Source organism: Electrophorus electricus, chromosome 22, assembly GCF_013358815.1.
Source record: "Electrophorus electricus isolate fEleEle1 chromosome 22, fEleEle1.pri, whole genome shotgun sequence".
In the NCBI taxonomy this organism is placed as follows: Eukaryota; Metazoa; Chordata; class Actinopteri; order Gymnotiformes; family Gymnotidae; genus Electrophorus; species Electrophorus electricus.
The window spans coordinates 575,706-597,500 of record NC_049556.1 but is presented as its reverse complement, the minus strand read 5'-3'; the positions used below and the strand labels follow the sequence as shown (position 1 = coordinate 597,500).

Sequence of the window (21,795 nt, the reverse complement as noted above, 5' to 3'; positions counted from 1 at the left end):
TAAACAATATAGGAAGGTGACGATCAACAGGAAATTACCAAGACAAACATTATTACCCCTTTGCTTTTTGTAATATAAACAAAAACACTTATATTAAGAGGGGGAAGAACGATCTTGACCAACACAGACTGGCTGTATTTAGCCTGACACAAGAGAGATTCTTCATTTTATAGATATGAAAGGAAACCCTGTGACATGAACCTCAACCTCAAGTTGAACACTGACCCAGTAACTCAGCTTTACCACTAACCTCAGTCTCTCTGCTGAACACAAACTCAATTCATAGACAAAACCTCCCCAACACTCACGCAACCAGGAAGACCAACGGCTACCCCCCTAACAAAGGACCCACTCCTCACATTCATACATACATACATACACACACATGCACATATACATACATACAAATGTACTCAACCAGGAAGACCAATGCCTACCCCCCTAACAAAAGGCCCACTACCACATGGTAGCAGAGAGATGGCGCATATTCACTGTATTCTTTTTCAAAGCTTCATGTTATCATTAGAAATGGGGAGATGGAGAACAACATTTCATCCTGGTTTTCGTTTCCATGTGATTCCTTGTTTTGGTTTCGTTAGTTCAGCCCCTCATTTAGGTCTCTCTCCTTCATTAGTTCCCCTGTTCCTCGTTTCTACCTTGTTTGGTTGTGTTTTTAAACCCAGTGTTTTCCTCAGTGTCTTGCTGGTCATTGTTCTAGCCGTTATTTGCTCATCATATGGAAAGCCAAAGTAGTCAAAATTCACCTCAAACGAAACGCATTTTATTTGTAAAACCCAGAAAAAAAGCAAAGTTTTGGACGCTTTTACACCGCAAAATACCGCGTTATTTTTCACTACGCTGTAAAATACACTGCAAAAACCATCAAAAATGGTGTATTTTACACCATTTATATGTCTGTTGACACACCGTAAAAAGCTTTGTTGCATGTTCAAAGCATCATTCTGTAGGTGATGTGCATTGTAATATCAGGTCCCAGAGATTGCAATGCAATGTTTTGAGATACTTTGGATTAGAGCAGGTTACATTAACAGTAGGGGGCGCTATTCTGCTGCTATAGCTGGTGATTTTCATATAAGGCTTATTAAGAATAATCCTTTATATCTACAGGGTTTAAACCTCGACCACTGCAATTCTACATACCATCAGATTCAGCGTTCTCAGGTGCAGGGACCATACCAAGATGTGGTCACTACTGTGGGAGAGGATATCCAACTGGAGAAACCGTGACAGGAGAGATTGGGGGGAGGGGATGGGGGAAGGTTCTTAAGATGGTAACTCAATTACCACCAAGCAAAAGGTGGAAATGTACAATGCTATTTTAACGGTATAAAGCAAAAGACGCAAATAATATAGCTAGTCTCTGTGGTGAAGAAAGTTCAAGTCTATTGGCTGTCAAACTCAATAGGCAGAGCTCATTATCATACTATAAAATGACATTTTTAAACGCCGTTGTAAGCACGCCAAAACCTTTGGAGCCCTTAAAGCGACGCTTTTTACGGCATTTCAACTAACATATAAATGGTGTAAAATACGCCATTTTTGATGGTTTTTGCAATGTATATTACAGCGTAGTGAAAAATAATGCCGTATTTTGCGGCGTAAAAGCGTCCAAAACAAATTTTTACAAATTCACAAATAAAACGCATTTCATTTTAGGCGAATTTTGAGCACTTTGGTTTTCTGTAGTTGTTTGAGCGTTTGTCTTGTTTCACGTTTATTCAGTCAGTGTTCTGGGTTCTGCCTTGTTGTCTGTGTATCTGTACCCTGTTTTCTCTCGGTTTGTTGATTTATTTTCCAGATTTTCATGTTTTTCTTTCTGTTTAATATATTTCCTGGATCTGTTCGTATTGGTGCTGTGACCCTGGACTGTCTTAACGACCCAGATTCTGGATTTGCCCTTAATAAATCTCGCTCTTCTCTGCGTCTGCGTCCAGCTCTCTATCGCTCCACGTTACACAGTGTGTGTTCATTCTTCATAAAACTTCTAAACACTTAGAGAATGCTGGATAGGATGTTCATAAGTAACAGACACTGTGGAACTGTGAAACAGCAGTAGTGGATCTGCTCATACCACAGCACACACCACTGTCCCCAGAAACATAAATCACTGATGCCCCCATGTGTGTACATGATGATACTTTTATTTTAATTGTGTCTGAAATGTTTTGCTGTCAGGTGTTTTCTTTAATAAATTAATTAATTGTTCATATTCATATGTTCCCTCTTTTATGTTTATAGTGCTGATTTCATTGGTTCAAGCTGGACTTGCTCAAGGTGATTTATATTCTGTTTATATATTATTTAAAACCCAAACTGCCATTACTAACTCTATTCAGCTATTACATGAAACATGGAATGATGGAATGATGTCATTAGACATTTATGAAAATTTGCTATTTTAAATGTATTAATTTACACATTTAGCATTTTAGTGTATGTATTTTATAATTAATGAATTTATTTAGTATTAAAACATGTGCAGGACCAGACAGCACTGACTTGTGAGGTAGATTTAGATTTAGATCTGTGTAATTTATTTGTTTTCAAAGTAACTGAATGAAGAATTCAAATGTTTAATGTTTCTGCAGGTCATCCTAAAGCTGTTGTGAGTGTAAGTCCTGATAATCACGTGTTCAGAGGAGAGACTGTGACTCTCAGATGTGACATACAGGGAGAAGGAGACACTGGGTGGACACACAGCTGGTATAAGAATAACTACAGTATCTACCCACACACCACATACAATCCATACATGATCAGCTCTGTTACACAGTATGACAGTGGTACATACACCTGCAGAGGGTACAGGGGAAGAGACTCTCAGAGCTCAGAGATCAGTAATGCTGTTACATTAACTGTGTCAGGTGAGTTTGGACTGTGAATTTAGCCAATAGACATTCATAGCAAGGTTGTTATTGTGTGTACGTGATTTTAAACACTCAGGATTTTATATTTGCTGTGTTACAGAGAGAGCCCAGGCAGTACTGAGTGTGTCTCCACAGAGCTGGCTGACTGAAGGAGACTCAGTGAGTCTAAGCTGTGAGGTCAGAGACTCCTCTACAGGCTGGACATTCAGCTGGTACAGAGCTGTTCCCTACAGAGAATGTGTAACTCCAGTAACAGACATTCATGACTCTGTGAGGTATTGTGTTGAAATCCTCTCAGACAGCATCAGAGGAGCTGGAGGCTCCTACACTCTCAGTCCTGCTGCTCTACATCACACAGGAGTTTATGTGTGCAGAGCAGAGAGAGGAGAACCAGCCTATCAGACACAGTACAGCAACACACAGCCACTATGGATCACTGGTGAGGACATACAACAGCAGTGTGTGTGTGTGTGTGTGTGTGTGTGTGTGTGTGTGTGTGTGTGTGTGTGTGTGTGTGTGTGTATGTGTGTGTGTGTGTGTGTGTGTGTGTGTGTGTGTATGTGTGTGTGTGTGTGTGTGTGTGTGTGTGTGTGTGTGTGTGTGTGTGTGTGTGTGTGTGTTTGTGAAACATCAGATAATCACATAAATACAATCAAAAGCCTAGCTAGATGTTATTAACTAGATATTATTAAAGCAGTTTTCTATTATCAAAGGAGGCATCAAACTGGTTGTAATCTTTCCATGTTAAATGTGTTCACTACACTCTTGCTATGATAAGACAATAATAATAACACATGTGATGTATAATTTCTGTTTCCAAGGTCTGTCTCCTCCAGTCTCTCTGATCATCAGTTCCAGCAGAACTCAACACTTTAGTGGTGACTCTCTCTCACTGAGCTGTGAGGGACAGAGTGACTCTACTGGATGGAGAGTGAGACGATACACACACAGTGGGAGTGTGTCAGATTGTTCATCACTCTGGGGATCAGTTACAGGATCTAGACGCACCATCGGATACCTCTACACATACCACACTGGAGTGTACTGGTGTCAGTCTGAATCTGGAGGGAGCAGCAATCCTGTTAACATCACAGTGCCCAGTGAGTCTGCATGTATGCACTCGCTAGTTAAGGAGAAAAGGAAATGTTTGATAACAGGATATTATAGTTCACAATATATAGAACTATCAGTTACTGACTAAGAAAACTGTTAACAGGTTAATAAGAAAAGCTGTTTAACATATTCTCAGTGTGTGTGTGTGTGTGTGTGTGTGTGTGTGTGTGTGTGTGTGTGTGTGTGTGTGAGAGAAAGACGTTAGTTTGCTTTCCAATAATTGGGTGATTGTGTGTGAGGTCAGAATTTAAAGATTTCACATCTTTATTATTACACTAATTTAACCAGAGCTTCAAATTTAACCAGAGCTTCAAATGTATGTTGGCAAGAAAATAATTTCATAATTCTGAATCTTGGAGCAGTAATCCTGTGAACATCACAGTGCAGGGTGAGACTCCATGTAGTGAATTTACGCTTGTACTGAGTTTACTGTAAACACCATGAACACCATGTCCTGTCCCTGACTGAACTCTCTTCAGTTTATATATTTGTATTTTCATATGCATTTTAGTATTTGAGTCTATGGATATACATTACTTACATTTAGTCATTCAAGCCAACTAACGTAACTGTTACCCATAATTTTCTAAAGAGACAGAATAGATGTTTTCTACATATTCTTTCCACAGCAGAAATAGGAAATCAAATTACAGTAACCCAAGTACTCAAGGCAATATCACCATCTGGTGGTGTGAATCAGTATTTACATAAATGTAACATAAATCGTTCACATGTAATCCAGTTACATTAATTAAGGCTTAAATTTACTTGTAATACACTAATTTATTATCGAAAAATAAAATGCTATTACATTGCTGGATATATTGTAGATAACTGGTTCCAGTGGGGTAGTATCTATTTGAAAACTAGGGGCCATTTTAATTCTAGGACTGGCTGGGAGCGTTTTAGACAATAAAAACATTTGTGTTCATTTCTGTTGACTTTAAGAACCACCTGTACTATCACCACATTACTCCTACTGTACTATCACCACATTACTCATACTATATTATCACCACATTACTCCTACTGTACTATCACCACCATTACTCCTACTGTACTATCACCACCATTACTCCTACTGTACTATCACCACATTACTCCTACTGTACTATCACCACATTACTCATACTATATTATCACCACATTACTCCTACTGTACTATCACCACATTACTCCTACTGTACTATCACCACCATTACTCCTACTGTACTATCACCACATTACTCATACTATATTATCACCACATTACTCCTACTGTACTATCACCACATTACTCCTACTGTACCATCACCACATTACTCCTACTGTACCATCACCACATTACTCCTATTGTACCATGACCACATTACTCCTAATGTACCATCACTACATTACTCCTACTGTACTATCACCACCATTACTCCTACAAGTGTCACATTACTGGACAAAGTGTCCAAGGTGGTACTGGATGGAATAATTATGTAACTCACAGTCATGTGGTCACATTTTACACTCCAATCACAATCAGATCCCACATAATCTCCAGATAATCTCCACAAAACAAAGTGATTAACGGATTAGAATGCAGCATTGTGGGTCTAACCTATTTGTTATAATATATGTAAATACAGAGTGACTCCAGGAAGACACTTGGGGTCAGTCAGCTGTAACATGCAGTGTTCTCCATCTCTTTCCACAGATTTACCCACAACTACACTGACTGTGGAGCCTCAGAGTCCCGTGTTCACTGGAGAGTCAGTGACTCTGAAGTGTGAGGTTCAGGGTTATGATGGGTGGACATATCAGTGGTATAAGAAGAAAGCTCAGAGTCAGTTGACTACAGTGTCTCAGTCTTTGTTTTACACTGTAAACAGAGACACTCTCACCATCAGTGGAGATGCTGTAGTTAATGGGGATCAGTACCAGTGTAGAGGAGAGAGACATGACAGACCAACAACATCACAGTACAGTAACACTGTTACCCTCACTGTACATGGTAAGATTAATGTCATTTCAGGAATTTAATGTCTATTTCAATAACTTAAATTATTGTTTGTTAAATCATTTACACTATTTGTATTCAGCAGCATAATGCACACTCCATGTATTGTGTTTACTAGGCAAAACAGAAATTGTAGATCCAAAGTAATTACACACTACATTGTATTAGATATATATTGTAATTACAGTTACACTGCATGGTAGTAGACCTGTACTGTAATTACAGTTACACTACATGGTACTGAAATGCAAATGAAATGCAACTGAAATGCAAACTTACTTTGTACTTACTAAGTACTGTGTAATTTCTACAATGGAGCCTGGGTTGGTTCAGACTGTGCAATCGAATTGGACACAAATATTGAGCAGAGAAACCCTCAGACTTACATTTGAATGAGCAGGACTGTAATCCTGACACCAACCCCATCTCAAAGTCCAGTTAAAATCCAGTTACAGAATGTTAACAGCATGTGTATAACAGCTTGTTGAGTATGCTAAGATGGTATGTATTATACCTGTTACATGTTCAGTGACTTCTCAGGTTAACATCTACAGATATGAACTTGGACACCCAAATAAAGTGAAAAACAACTGAATTCATCAGATTATAAACAAATCTGATATAAACAGTTAATTAAAAGTCTGTTGATTAATCTACTGCTTCACTACTGTCACACCATGTTACTGAGAGTCTCTTGTTTTTATTTTAAAATATTTAAACTACTAAAATACTTCATCTATTTTTAATCTGAGAATGTTAGTCATTTAGTCACGATATCTCTATGCGCTCTGCCCTTACATGTCCTGAACTGTGTGTTTCATCTCCATCCGCAGTTAAACCTACACCTGAACTCACATAAAGCCTTAAAGGAGCTGCACTGTTGGGAAACCCAGTGACTCTGCACTGTAAGCTGGACCAGCCTGCTGGATGGAGCTTTTACTGGTCCAGACGCACACAGAACCCTGAGAATGAGACCAACACTGCAGCAAACTCCTACACCATCAGCTCAGTGGCGCCCTCTGATGGAGGCCAGTACTGGTGCAGAGCTGGCAGAGGAAACCCAGTCTACTACACACACTACAGTGATGCACTCTGGGTAAACGTTACTGGTGAGGAACAGTTTACAGTGTATAACTACCGTAGAAATTAAATTTATCAGTTAGATATTCAACAATATCAGTACTTGTCAACCCTCAGTAAAAGTTGGCACAATATTAGATTACAAGTGTCACTACATGTACTGTGGCGTCTTGGACATGTGCACAGATTGGCCACTAGAGGGCAGCAGTCAATTACATTTTAGTAAAAATATGATGAAGCAGCTCGCAAAATGTTTGATTTCCTGAATAACAGAAAGCTGTCATATCTGCTACAGGACATGAATTATTTGTTCCTGAATTAATGGATTTTTTCAACATTAAAACATGTACAGGACCAGACAGCAATGACTTGTGTGAAAGATTTAGATTTAGTTCTGTATACTAGTGAGTTTAAAGTGTAGAATTATAGAAAACATTGTGTTGGTTATCTGTTTGATAGATTTAGGTCCACAGTAACTGTACACAGTAGGTGTACAGTAACTGTGGCTGTACATGGTAAGATCACAGTCATTTCATGAATTTAACATCTATTTTACTCATTTAAACTCTTTATAGAAATTAGCAGAACATACTCAGTCCACGTGTATTGTGTTTACTTATTAAGGGTAAAAAATATACTGTAAATGTACCTTTATTCCAGTAATACTGCATGGTATTATAGCTGTGAAATGCAAACTTACTACATTTCTTGTTAATATCATTACCAACTTATAATGGATCTTAAAAAATAATACACAAGACTGTTGTTTTGGCACCCCTGATTTAAAAGCATTTGTTTGCACCCTGCACTACAAGACCTGATCTCACTAATAGCGCCCCCTACTGTGTTGAATAAGAGAGTACACAGTGACCTCACATAGTCTGGAGCAGAGACGTGTGACAAAACTTTTTGATTCATGTGATGTTTTTGTTCCTATGAGTTCATCTGGTGATTCCTCCTATCTTGGCCTTGTTGGTTTGGCTGTGGGACTGAGTTTGGTTGTCTTCTTCCTCTTACTGACCCTGCTGTGGTGCTACAAAACCAACAAAGGTCTGAGATCAGCTGCAGGTCATTTATGAATAGTTTAAATATTATATGTTTGAATGATACACATCATCAAACCTGTTTACAGTATTAAACACTTTTCCTTTATTTCCATGTTGCCTTGGAGCAGAATCTCTGTGTCGCTGTACTGCAAGTCAGTCAGACATCAATCAGACATCAGATCAGACCCAGAGATAGTCAGGAGGTGAGGGGTGTCAGTCACACTACTGCACACTGCTCAGACCATGAGACAACAACAACTTTCCTTATTAACAATTAACTTAAAGCTTTATCTTCTCTAAGACAATTTAAATAATCGTTCATCACTTGTGATTCATTCTCTACTGTGTCCAGTAATCTTTCAATTTAGCTTTATTTTCCTTTAACCCCAGAAGCTGCCCACATATCTGACACAGCTGAGCCAGCAGACAGGAGCAGCACAGGTAACGATTTCATTTCCCACTGAGTGTAGTAGTGAAAGACTTGGACAGAGTGCAGCTATACAGTAAAGCCCAGAAACCTCTTTTAGTAATAAACACAGTGTACTCTATGATAAACACACTGTACACTGTGATAAACACACTGCATTCTGTGTCAGATGAACCTGCAGATGATCTCAGTGATGTCACTTATGCTCAGGTCATGAAACATCACAAAAAAGCATGAATAAAGGTACATCCACATCTCCCTCACACTGGGATTTAATTCACAACTCATACACAACATCACTCTATTATACATATAAGTAACAGGTATTATATAACAACACACTGAAGAATACACTCTGATTCACATCACTCTACTGTATGTATACTACTATATATATCTACTATATAATCATCACATGGAGACAAAGGAAACACATGCTGGTCTCCAAAAGCAGCAGCAGTACATTGTGGGAATGAAGCGTGTAAGATGAGATGTTATTGGCTGGTGGGTTAGAATGCTAAAGGTCAGCAAGAGGTCACAACTGTGTTTGCTTTGGTTTTGTTCTCTGTTACTGCAGACACTGGTGCTGGACCCAGTGAAGTTACTTATGCTGAGATCGAACTGAAACCAAAACAGTAAGCAAAGAAAAAAGAAGGTACATGAAAAGGAGAAACTTTAGTCACCTACAGCAGTGACACACCAAGATACAGCTGACCTGAAGAACTCTTAAGATTCTATGTTTTGATTCACTGCTTAGTAACATTGTGTGCTTAGTTACCCACTGTAGGTTATTCAGGTCATGTTGTGTTTAATCATTTGGAGGGTTGGACTTATTCCTGTGGTGTAATTCAGGCTCTTCTGTCCCTACTAGAGAAGAGCAGTGTGGGGGCAGACACTGTATACTCATAGCTGAGGCAGGACTCACACAAAGGTCAGGGAGCCAAGATCTATGGCATCATTTCAGAGTTACCAGGCTGTACCGAGCCACTACTGCACCCAAAGACCTAAAGGAACACTATAACTGGTCATAAGAAGACCTTAAACCAGTCCTTCAAAACCAGCTAACAGTGAAGGAAACAGAGCTGAAGCCAGTCAGCAGATATCACTCCATAGAGTGCTCACTGATCTCCACTCCATTCATTACTGTCAGTACCAGCTGCTGTGGTTGGATTTATTTTTTAATAAATATGACTCAGTGAAAAAGGAGCCAGTGTTCATTTTAAACCTTGTTTCAAGTGAAACTGAATAACAATGCAAAGTGACTTCTTCTCAGGTTTATAATAATTAATAAACAATCCTGAAACATGTAAGAGCCCTTCACTGTTTATGTGCACAGGACTGAACCTACCAACTTTATTAAATATAGGACAGGTAGTGTGGAGTTGAACTGACAGTGATTCTATGGACATTAAACAGAAATAATGACTGATCCTAATGAATGTTTTCTGAATCATCTTTGTCAAGGTTGTTGAGGAACAGCACAGACTGCTGGGAAACAGAGTTCATCCTCCTGTGTTACTCACTCAAGCTTCTACAAGACCAGGAGTTTAAACCCTCTTATCCAAGTGTTCATTCATTTATTTGGTTTAAACACATTTTAAATAACCATTTCAGATACTCATGTCTATAACAGGAAGATGTTTTATAACAGATGGAGATGTAACAGGTTGGAGATAAAATCTCTCACAGTGAAAGTGTAGTTTTACTATAATGAACAAACTAGTTTCACTCTTTGTGTCGAAATGCTTGATAACATTATAATTGTTTTGTTTGTTTGTTTTATCATGTGAATCTAAATATGAAGTGTGCTGTTTGTAGCATAAACATTCCAGGAGAATCAGATTCAGTGGTGTTGGAGTTCCTGCTCTGTAGAGGAGATAAGTGTATGAGTTCTGTGGGGCTTCACAGCCAACAGACTTTCTGTCTTTTTAGCAGTTCTGAAGCTTGTGATTGAGTGACTGTTTATGTTTGTGTGTTTGTTAGTAGAGTCACTCAGAGAGACACATTATACTCCACCTTTTAACCTTTGAGCCAAGAATTTTTTTTTTTTTTTGCAGTGTTATGTAACTGCAGCACTTTGTAAATAAATGACCTGGAGATTCCTGGTGATCTTCTGTAGTGAGCCTCACTAGGGTTTATCCCTAACCCTAATCCTGGTGATCTTCTGTAGTGAGCCTCACTAGGGTTTAACCCTAACCCTAATCCTGGTGATCTTCTGTAGTGAGCCTCACTAGGGTTTAACTCTAACCCTAATCCTGGTGATCTTCTGTAGTGACCCTCACTAGGGTTCAACCCTAACTCTAATCCTGGTGATCTTCTGTAGTGAGCCTCACTAGGGTGAAGGAATCAATATGTATTTGTTTTATTTTGTGATTATTTTTGATTAAGTTTTATATTATGTTTGTTTTTCTGTACTTTTCTAAATGTCTCTGTAAGCCTTCTGTGCCGTGGTGTCTGTCTGTGAGGTATCAAGGTCAGGAGGTGATGACTCTCAGAAGGTGATGACTCTTAGGCTTCATCCACACCTCTCTCTCTCTATCATCCTCCTCTCTCCTTCTCCTGTCTCTCTCTGTCTATCCTACTTCTTCATCTCCTCCTGATCTCTTGTCTGTTGTTGAATTAACTACTCATTGTTAGATTAGCACCCTTATTTTTGATGAATAAAAATTTGATCTGAAGTTTTTATATGTGCGTAAATAAACATCAGGACTCTGAGGATCAATACAGTCTCCTGATTATTCACTGCTGAATTTCTAATCCTAACCCTAATTCTAACCCTAAACCCTAAACCTAACCCTAATCCTAACCTTAATCCTAATCCTGTTGTTGTTCTCTAGTAGGCATCCCCAGTGAGACACACCACTACAGACTGAAGGATATTAAATATGTATCACAGTCAGTATCACAGAAATGGACCGATCCACTGGTTCAGGAGGGCACTACCTCTGGTCACCAGGGATCAGCCCCACTGCAGCTCCTCCCTCTTGTCAATCACTCTATTGTGTTGCACCTTTTTTGGTGATTAGTATTAGTGTGGTTAAGATTTTCTTGTTGTGTAGTTTAGTTGGGGAGTCTTGCTGCTACTTTGTAGTCTGCAATCCCAAAGCGTTCTTTAAGTCTTCATCAGTCTGACAGGTTTTGATCTGACTTTTGTCTGTTACTGTTGCTTTGTCTCTCTGTTACTTTGTTACTTCTGGTATTTTTGACCTTTGCCTGCTGTTTCAGATTGTGGTACTGGATGTGTGTTTAGGGTTTATCCACCACACATTAAACTCACTCGGGTTAAACTTTGGTTCCTCACATGTTTTCTGGTCTCGTGTGTGTGTGGACGTCACTTTCCTCTTTGTTGTCAGGTCTGATTTTCTCAGTATGTGTGTGAGGGCACTGAGACTCAAAACACAACATCTGAAACCCTTTTAACTGGTTGGATCATTTTATTGATGTTTTAGTAATACAAGCCTCTAAAGATTATATTTCAAATAAAGAATTGTATTGGTGGTTTTTTTTGTTTTATTATTATTGTTAGACACTGGAGCCTTTCTGCCTTCAGGCACCCAATGCAAGGTCTCTGCTTATCAGCCATGACATGATGGCTTGCGCGCTAGCTGGTTGCCCGAGGTCGTCCGTTCCCTCTTCTGGCGTACTTTACTCCTCCCTTTCTCTTACAACAGCAGAGAACACAGCCAGGGGGTCCAGGAAGCCTTGGGGGAGCCGGCACCACGTGTATTGCCTACCCTGAAATGTAAATGCGAAAAGTGCTTGGCTGTCTGGGTGGATTGGTACAGAGAAAAAGGCAGAGCAAATATCTACAAAAGTAAAATAGTGATGGTGTGCAGGTATAGTGTTTAAAATGGCAGACACATCAGGCACCAGCGGGGCTATAGGAGCTACTATATTATTAATGTACCTGAGATCTTGTGTAAATCTCCACCCCTTACCGCCTGGTTTACGCACTGGGTTTACAGGGGTATTATAGGGTGACACAGTGGGAATGATTACACCTTGGGTGAGCAGGGAGTCATTGATAGGTGACAGACCTGCTTCTTTTTCAGGAGATAGCGGATACTGTTTACAGTAAACAGCGGTACCATGCTTGAGTCGAGCCTTGTAGGGCGGATAATCTACATCATTCTTATGGGTGGCCCACAGAGATTTAGGGATGTCTTCCAGCTCAGGAAATATAGAGTGCTTTGCTGTGTTGCTAGGCTGGCCCAGCATGTCTGTAAACATAAAGATATTTAGTCTGGAATAGATCATCATTTTTCCCTGCTCAACAGAGAGAGAGAGATTCATTTTAAACATCAAATCGTGACCCAACACGAACCGAAGAAGGATACCTGGGAAGGGCAAGAAGAAGGGGAAGAAGGGGAAAAGATGCATTCCATGTTCTCGGGTACCCTCCTGACTCCTGCAATAGGAGAGCATGGTCCAGGTGCAGAAGTGGAGGAGTCACACGGGACTATGTCTGACCAAAACAACTGGTATAATGATTTCTAGTCCTCGGAGTCGGACACTGCGGACTTCTCCCTTACTGCGGCGAGACCATCACTCATCCGGGCTTCAATCCATGGGATCACAACGGGGGAGGGACCCACTGGGTACTTGGCAGTGGAATTTGTAGGGTCCTAAATGGACCTCACAGAGGGCTATGCGGAGTATGAAGAGCGAAGGGAGCGCGGTGACGTCACGCTGGAGTTGGACCGGTGGTCCGATCAGGATGAGGACCCGTCGATGGAGGTGGAGGAGGTACCTCAGCGGGATCCCTCCGCTCAGACTGATACCATGGGCTCCAAGGGTGATGAGCCACCAGCAACCAAGGCCTCTCCTAAGGCTCTGCCCAGGGCAAGGTGCTCTAGGGGGAGACCTCCCCCTCCGAACAACGTCACGAGCTCCGAGGACGACGAGCCCCCAGCACCAAGCTTCACAGACTGTTTAATTTGTGTAGTGTTGTGCCTGTTCCCGTCACCATGTCTCTCCCCGTTACCATACATGTGCCTGTCCTGTTGTTCTGCTCTGTGTCCATGTCAGTCCCCATCAGTGTGTGCATTCCTGTGTCTGTCATTGTGTTAGTCCCAGTGTTCCTCCCTGTGCTCCTGCTCATGCTAGCCCGGGGCGGACTGCCCTGTCCTCTGGCCTCTCCGTTTGGCATTGGTCTCGGGTCCGCAGCCCGTTTAGCTGGCATGCCGGGAGTCGCGCCCTTAAAGGGGGGTTCTGTCACGTTATGGCCCTGCCCCCTCCTCAAACGTCTTGGTGTGTGTGTGGGTGTGTGTTTGTCCATGTTGCCACAACCTCTCATGTTATCCACCTGTTTTGCATTATGTGTAATCGTCTTTAGTGTATATACGTCTCCTGTGTCGTAACGTGTTTGTTGGTGTTTGAGATGTGCATAGCGTTAGGGCCTTGTCTTCTGTTTTTGAATGTTCGTAAGAATAAATGCCTGTTTCATCGTGCCTCATCCCCGCATCCTAGGTATCCTCGAATGGTCACAGGTTAAATGGAGAACCAGGAATAACTACAAACTGATGCATCAAAAAAATTGAGGGGCATCCGGACTTCTAACAGCCAGAGAGTGCATTTTAGGACAGTCTGCAGGGACCTCTGAAATTCCCACAGAGCTAAAGGATGAGCCAGTGACTGGACCAGTAGAACAGTGCGAGCTAAAGGATGAATAAGTGACACTGGAGTCCAAAAATGAATAAGAACAGATATTGACCAGCAGATCAATAACGGGAAGCAAATGAACATCATTAGCTAGGATGGCATTTAAACCTGTAAACTGGTTCGGCTCATTGTCCAGATGGCAGTGCTGGATGGGAAGGCAGGCACAGCCTGACAATTACTAGGATGTTGGAATATGTCCCTGGGCTGCTGACCCTTCCCATCGTCATTCTTTGACCTTGACTCATCCCACCGTTTCTTACGGCATTCACAAGCAAAATGACCCTTTTTGTGGCAATAATGGCACTCCAAGTTCTTCTTAGACTGGGTGCTAGCCATGGCAGGGACTGGTTGCTCTATTGTACATGCCTGCAGCCTGTAATTCACACACCCTAGCTGCAAACTCAGTTAGGGACTTACTAAAGAGGTTCCCTGTGTTGCACCACAGAGTTTTTGCATGTTGGGGATTCATATTTTGCAGACAAATTGATTTGTACAGGTTCCTGTCTGACTCAGAGGTTGGTCCAAGGCCCGTCTGCGCAGTCCAGGCCTTAGAAAAACAGGAAACAAACACTAAGCACAGCTCATCAGGGCCATATCTGCAGTTGGTTGCCACATATATATTTCTCTGAGAGGCCTGTAGTTTAAGTAGGAATTCCCTCAGGTCTTGATAAATGGTGTCAACGTTAGTGTGCTGGGCCCAGTAATAAACATTGTTGCAGTGACTTAATGCCATTAATCAGCTCCTCCTCAGTAAACCTGTGCTGTAAACAACACATCAGAATGGTCCTGAAATCAGGTCCTATTAATTGAGCATATTTGGTGCATCCCTTTAAAGCATCCACAAATGCATAAACATTAGTCATATCAGGTAAACTGTCACAAATATTTTTAATATCAGTCATGTTAGGAGGCATAATTCTACACAGTTTCTCACCCAGCATCATGAATGGAGCAGAACTATTCAGGGGGAGTGGGTGGGCTGGAGCCATGTCCCGAAGTCTCACCCTGCTGTAGAGAGGTGAGGTTAGAATAGATGGCAGGTGTGTCCCCTCCTCCTCCAGAAGGCCCCCTCTCAGATTCCTGATCTAGCTCAGATGTGTTTGTGGCCTTCTGCACAGAAACATCTGCCTGAGCAGGAGCCTGTCTTATCAGTGCATGCTTCACAAGTGGATGAAGGGATCCTTTCAGTTGTGTGGCAGCCAAAACAGCTATTTCAGACCCAGGCATCTTATTGGGTTTTACACCATGCGCCTTGTCCCACATCGGATTGACCTTATTCCAGGTTTGCCAAGAATTCTTCATATACTGAACATCCCAGCTAGCGTCCCCATATCCCTCATAAATAAACATAGCACAGTGCACTATAAAATCCCGTTCAAACAAGCCTCTACATGGATAATGTCTAAACCCAGCCCAACCAGCCAGACAATCAGTGTACGGATCACAATGTGAGCCCAAACCACACTGGGATATCCAATTCTTTGGGGTTTCCCCCTTTTTGTGTTTTACATAACTAATACCAGAACCCATGGGTCACACAGCAAAAATCACAAGTATATAACTATACAAAGAGCGCTCAAATTGGTACAGAGGAGGGAGGGTTCACCAATAAACAGTAAATTGTGTTTCAATAAGTCTCAGGCAGGATAACAAATCTTTACACAGTGTTCACAAAATTCAGCTCATGCCAACAAATGAGACTTCTTCCACCTTCTCAACAGGGAGGATAACAAGTTTGTACAGCTCATGCCAACAGACGAGACTTCTTCCACACTATCAGCAGGCAGGATAACCAGTACGTACAGAATTCAGCATTCAGTTCGTGCCAATGGACAAGACTTCTTCCACTTTATTAGAGACAAAAACACTCCTAAACTGAATTTAAACTAAATTTAAACACAGACATACTGAGTAGGAAGCAGACACATTAAATGGGGTATCACTAACTTGCACAGTATCCAACTTCTGACACCAGGCTGTTAGAAACTGGTTCAAAGTGACCAGTACTTCAGGTTTGATATCTTCTAAGTTACCCTCTGCCCTTTGTCCTCTGTAGCCGGATATGGGGAAGTCAAGAAAAACTGACACCAGGGTAGTGAATCAAGAGAGCCACTTTATTGAGGAAAGCACACACACATATATTTATATATATATATATATATATGTCCTATATCTACTACCTAAATCTACAGGATGATGGGGAAAAGTGAGGCATGTTCTAAGGGTCTATGTAGAAAGGAAAAAAGCAAGGTTAGTAAAGATTAGATGTTCTCTGCATGAACGAGCCACGAGCTGTTCCCGTGCCCGCCATGAGCCACTCCTGTGCTTAGAGAGAGAGAGAGAGAGAGAGAGAGAGAGAGAGAGAGAGAGAGAGAGAAAGAAAGAGAAAGGGAGGGGTAAAGGAGACAAGAAGAGGGAGCGGATGACCTCAGGTGACCAGCTTGCAGTCAAGCCGTCATGTCATGGCTGATAGGCAGAGACGTTGCTTTGGGTGCCTGAAGGCAGAAAGGCTCCAGTATCTAACACTCCCCCCTTTGATTCACATATCAGTATATAAACCTTTCTCATACACAGGTACCAAGGCAACATTAGCATGATTAATCATGGAGGTAGAAATGCGAGTTATGAAAGAAGACAGCAGTGACAATAAGCAGGGTCCACAAACAAGAATCAACACAATAATCAAGATTATGGGCGAACACATTTATGAGTCAAGATCTCCAAGAGCCGACAAGGGCTGACAAGGCCCGTCAGCCAACTGAACCAAGAATCATCAGCAAGTGGAGGCTCAGCAATAGCGGCCTTCATGGGCGAAGTGATGTCAGTAATGTTGTTATAACTAGGGATGTCAAAACAACATGTTTCATTAATGACCTTGCAGACGCCTCCCTCTTTTCCCAAGAGGAGATCTAGGGCTGGGCGGTTTTGTTAAACAGCGAATCTTATCTACCTCATCATTGAGTAATGCCAGAGCATTGAGGTAATAAAAAAGTGTTAACAGGCACTTGTAACATTCTCTGGAGGGTGCTGCAATAATGCTTGTTAATGTTAGCTTGCAATAAAAGACAGACGAGCTGTTCTCTTGAACTAATTCTGAAGTCTGCATCTTCATTTTATATTTGAATGTTTAACTTTACAACTAACTGATTAAGGATTTAGGAAGGACATTTATTGTTGCCCCGTACTACGGGCACTTTGGCTGTGGACCCACACCGTTATCAGCACCAACTGACGGATGACCTAACAGCTGCATTGTTCTGTGTGTGAGGGTTGAAAGTTCCAAAGTCTGCATTTTGAAGGTAAGCAGACTCCTTTTAAAAGTTCTGCATAGTTGGAAATTTCAGACCTTAAGTTCACAAAGTTTATGGAGAGACCATGCTATAAAAATGAAAATAACTTTATGGAAAGACCATGCTATAAAAATGAAAATAACTTTATGGAAAGACCATGCTATAAAAATGAAAATAACTTTATGGAAAGACCATGTTATAAAAATGAAAATAACTTTATGGAGAGACCATGCTATAAAAATGAAACATAAGTGATAGAACCTGACTCATTAAAAAAGTTAACTATGAGAGGAAAAGTATGAGTTCCAGAGGCGGGATCTGAACTCCTGTAATCGACCGTAGATTGAACGGAGGGTACGGCAGATCCGGCGGCTGTTGTAGGGAAGTCTGGGACCCGGCGCAGTGTGACCACACTGGGGCAAAAAGTGTAAACTCCAAAAGGTGGACTGTAAGGAAACAGTGGCACCAGAGTCCCTTCCTGTCGATGGATGCGAGCGGTAAAGAGTCGACTCTGACGAGCTGCAGATCAGGGCCACTCGGGAAAGTTTATTTTAGTACGGAGGACGACAGTGTCAGCGTTGTGCGGATGACCGAAGCCAATTGATGTAGAGTAAGTAGTAAATAACTTTCCAATATTGGTATGAAATTGATTGTTTGATGCCTCTGATTGTGTGAGAGAATAATATTATTCTGTAACACCAATGGGTTAATAACACATTTTATTGATATCTTGATTTTGATTTTATTATTGATGCAGTGATGGGTAACAATAAAAGTAAGACACAAAAAGCTGAAACAGCTGCACCATCAGGGTGTCAGCCTCGAAAATGGAAGTTGCAGTTATGTACAGACATGAGAATAAATATGGGCCAGACGTAACGGCTCAAATAGCATTATGGAGTAAATGCGGATTTCAACTGGGAGGTTGTATGGGGAAAAATAAACTACAATGTACACAGTATACAGTATAATTTGAGGGAGGCAGAAAAGAAAAGACTGATTACAGTCATTTGGGGAGCATGGGAGAGTTGGATGGGGGAGGCAGAAGAGAGAGAGAAGAAAAAGAGGGAGCGGGATGTTAACCGCATGTTTCAGATGCTTCAGTCTGTGCAGGTTTCCAAGGTTGACCCCGATACCGACTCCTGCCCACTAATGCCTCACTCTCCACCAGTAGCAGCGGCCCCTGCAGTGCCCACCCCACCAGTTTTTCACAATGTTGGTGGCTTTCCGGATGCAGCGTGTTATGTAGATTTTCATGATGGAGGGAAGAGAGACCCCAATGATCTTCTCAGCTGTTCTCATTATTCTTTAGAGGCTCTTGTGGTCAAAGGCGGTGCAGTTCACAAACCAGGTAATGATGCAGCTGCTCAGGATGCTCTACAGTACCTCTATAGAAGGTAGTGAGGATGGGTGATGGGAGATGGGCTTCCCTCAGCTTCTGAAGGAAGTAAAGACATTGCTGGGTTCTGTTGGTGATGGAACTGGTGTTCAGGGTCCAGGTGAGGTTCTCCGCTAAGTGAACACCAAGGAACTTGATGTTCTTGACGATCTCCACTGAAGAGCCATTGATGGCAAGCAGGGAGTGATTTTGCCTTGCTCTCCTGAAGTCAACAACCATTTCTTTTGTCTTGTCAACATTCAGATACAGGTTGTTGACCTTACACCAGCTCACCAGTTCTCGCACCTCCTCTCTTTATGCTGACTCGTTGTCTTTGTTGATGAGACCCACCATGGTCGTGTCATCAGCAAACCTCCACAAGTCTCAGCAGTGAGCTCTGGTATCCTAGCCCCAACTCCCTCCAAAGTCACTTTTAAACCAAGCCACACCTCTTTAACCTTAAAGCATAACTGGCCTCCCTGGTGACTAAGACCATACCCAGCCCCACTGGCTCTGTTAATGTATGACATTAACCCCATTTTCCTCAGGACTCTTTCACAAACAAACAAAGTTGGGGTGGTGTGACTAACACTTTAGCGCTATTTCATAAATACTTTCTCACAAAATCACAAACTAACGTAAAAATGTATGACATTTCATAACACTCAACAATATGTATATGCTACATTCCCTACAAGTAGTAGCATTATACAAATATACCAAACATATCACGTCAGGTCAGACAACACAACTACTATGGCAGCGGTAAAAGTGTTCGTAATCAGGAAATAGTGAGCAAGGTAAACCAGGATGGGGACTCGGCAGCCTCTTTTCCACTTCGAAGCTCACCTCAAACATCCCCTTTGGTAGACAGGAAAACAATGTTCGTAAATCCCTCAGCAAACTCCGTCAATAGTCAGGAATGATAAAAATACCATACACCTCTAGGTATGTTTCCACTGCACGAAAGTGGAGGGAGAAGATGTGGTTTCCCCAAGTGAAATCCTACAACCGGCTAATTCCGTGTGTCCAAAAAAAAGTTTTTTTTTTCCCCCTGGTTCCTGGGATTCCCTATTTCCCAGTCAATCCATTCACGATTGTTCTGCCCACTGAGTGATCAGTCCCAACTACAGTCATCTGTTCAGGAAGGGGAACTTGTGTACTACATCCCCTCCTTACGGGATATGCACTCAACAAAAAACACGAGAAAAAACAAAAAAGAAAAAAAAGGTTATTACACATGTAAACATTATTTTTTATGTGTGATCATTACAAATGTACGCGCAGTGCCACCAGATCCATCTGGATCTATCACATTACACAATGACACAACACACCCCATTCACATGCATAGTCCTCCATCTACCTGAAATACTGAACACCTCAACCATCCCACCTTTATAGTACATTTCTCCAGCTAGTGTCTGTTCTCCTCATCCACAACCACTGACGAGCCTTTTCAATGACTTTATTTCAGTGTTCAGACGTGTTTATTTCAGACGTAGACAGGACTGAAGAAGAAATACTTACAACAATGACATTCCCTCTCACCTGTCTCCACTGGTCTAACACCTATCTACTGGTCTAACACTTATCTCCACTGGTCTAACACCTATTCCTACTGGTCTAACACCTATCTACTGGTCTAACACTTATCTCCAATGGTCTAATACCTATCCCTACTGGTCTAACACTTATCTCTACTGGTCAAACACCTATCTACTGGTCTAACACTTATCTCCACTGGTCTAACACCTATTCCTACTGGTCTAACATCTATCTACTGGTCTAACACTTATCTCCACTGGGTTAACACCTATCCCTACTGGTCTAACACTTATCTCTACTGGTCTAACACCTATCTACTGGTCTAACACTTATCTCCACTGGTCTAACACCTATCCCTACTGGTCTAACACTTATCTCTACTGGTCTAACACCTATCTACTGGTCTAACACTTATCTCCACTGGTCTAACACCTATTCCTACTGGTCTAACACCTATCTACTGGTCTAACACTTATCTCCAATGGTCTAATACCTATCCCTACTGGTCTAACACTTATCTCTACTGGTCAAACACCTATCTACTGGTCTAACACTTATCTCCACTGGTCTAACACCTATTCCTACTGGTCTAACATCTATCTACTGGTCTAACACTTATCTCCACTGGGTTAACACCTATCCCTACTGGTCTAACACTTATCTCTACTGGTCTAACACCTATCTACTGGTCTAACACTTATCTCCACTGGTCTAACACCTATCCCTACTGGTCTAACACTTATCTCTACTGGTCTAACACCTATCTGCTGGTCTAACACTTATCTCCACTGGTCTAACACCTATCTACTGGTCTAACACTTATCTCTACTGGTATAACATTTATCTCTACTGGTCTAACACCTATCTACTGGTCTAACACTTATCTCCACTGGTCTAACACCTATCCCTACTGGTCTAACACTTATCTCTACTGGTCTAACACCTATCTACTGGTCTAACACTTATCTCCACTGGTCTAACACCTATCTACTGGTCTAACACTTATCTCTACTGGTATATCACTTATCTCTACTGTTATAACATTTATCTCTACTGGTCTAACACCTATCTACTGGTCTAACACTTGTCTCTACTGGTATAAGACCTATCTACTGGTCTAACACCTATCTACTGGTCTAACACTTATCTCCACTGGTCTAACATCTATCTACTGGTCTAACACCTATCTACTGGTATATCACTTATCTCTACTGGTATAGCACCTATCTACTGGTCTAACACTTATCTCTACTGGTCTAACACCTGTCTCTACTGGTATATCACTTATCCCTACTGGACTAACAACTATCTCTACTGCTCTAACACCTATCCCTACTGGTCTAACACCTATCTCTACTGGTATATCACCTATCTCTACTG

At 41.5% G+C, this 21,795-nt stretch overlaps 2 long non-coding RNA genes across 2 annotated transcripts in view; both read left to right on the top strand.

Moving 5' to 3' along the window:
• Positions 1-6,873: 6,873 nt before the first annotated feature.
• Positions 6,874-21,795, top strand: part of LOC118240601 — a 56,611-nt gene continuing 41,689 nt past the window's right edge. Inside the window, exon 1 of the long non-coding RNA XR_004775513.1 lies at positions 6,874-7,094. This is a non-coding gene — a long non-coding RNA (uncharacterized LOC118240601). The remainder of the gene's footprint in view (positions 7,095-21,795) is intronic.
• On the top strand, positions 8,023-8,519 carry LOC118240610. Its single transcript, XR_004775524.1, has 3 exons — positions 8,023-8,115; positions 8,240-8,314; positions 8,502-8,519. It is a non-coding gene; the product is annotated as an uncharacterized LOC118240610 (long non-coding RNA).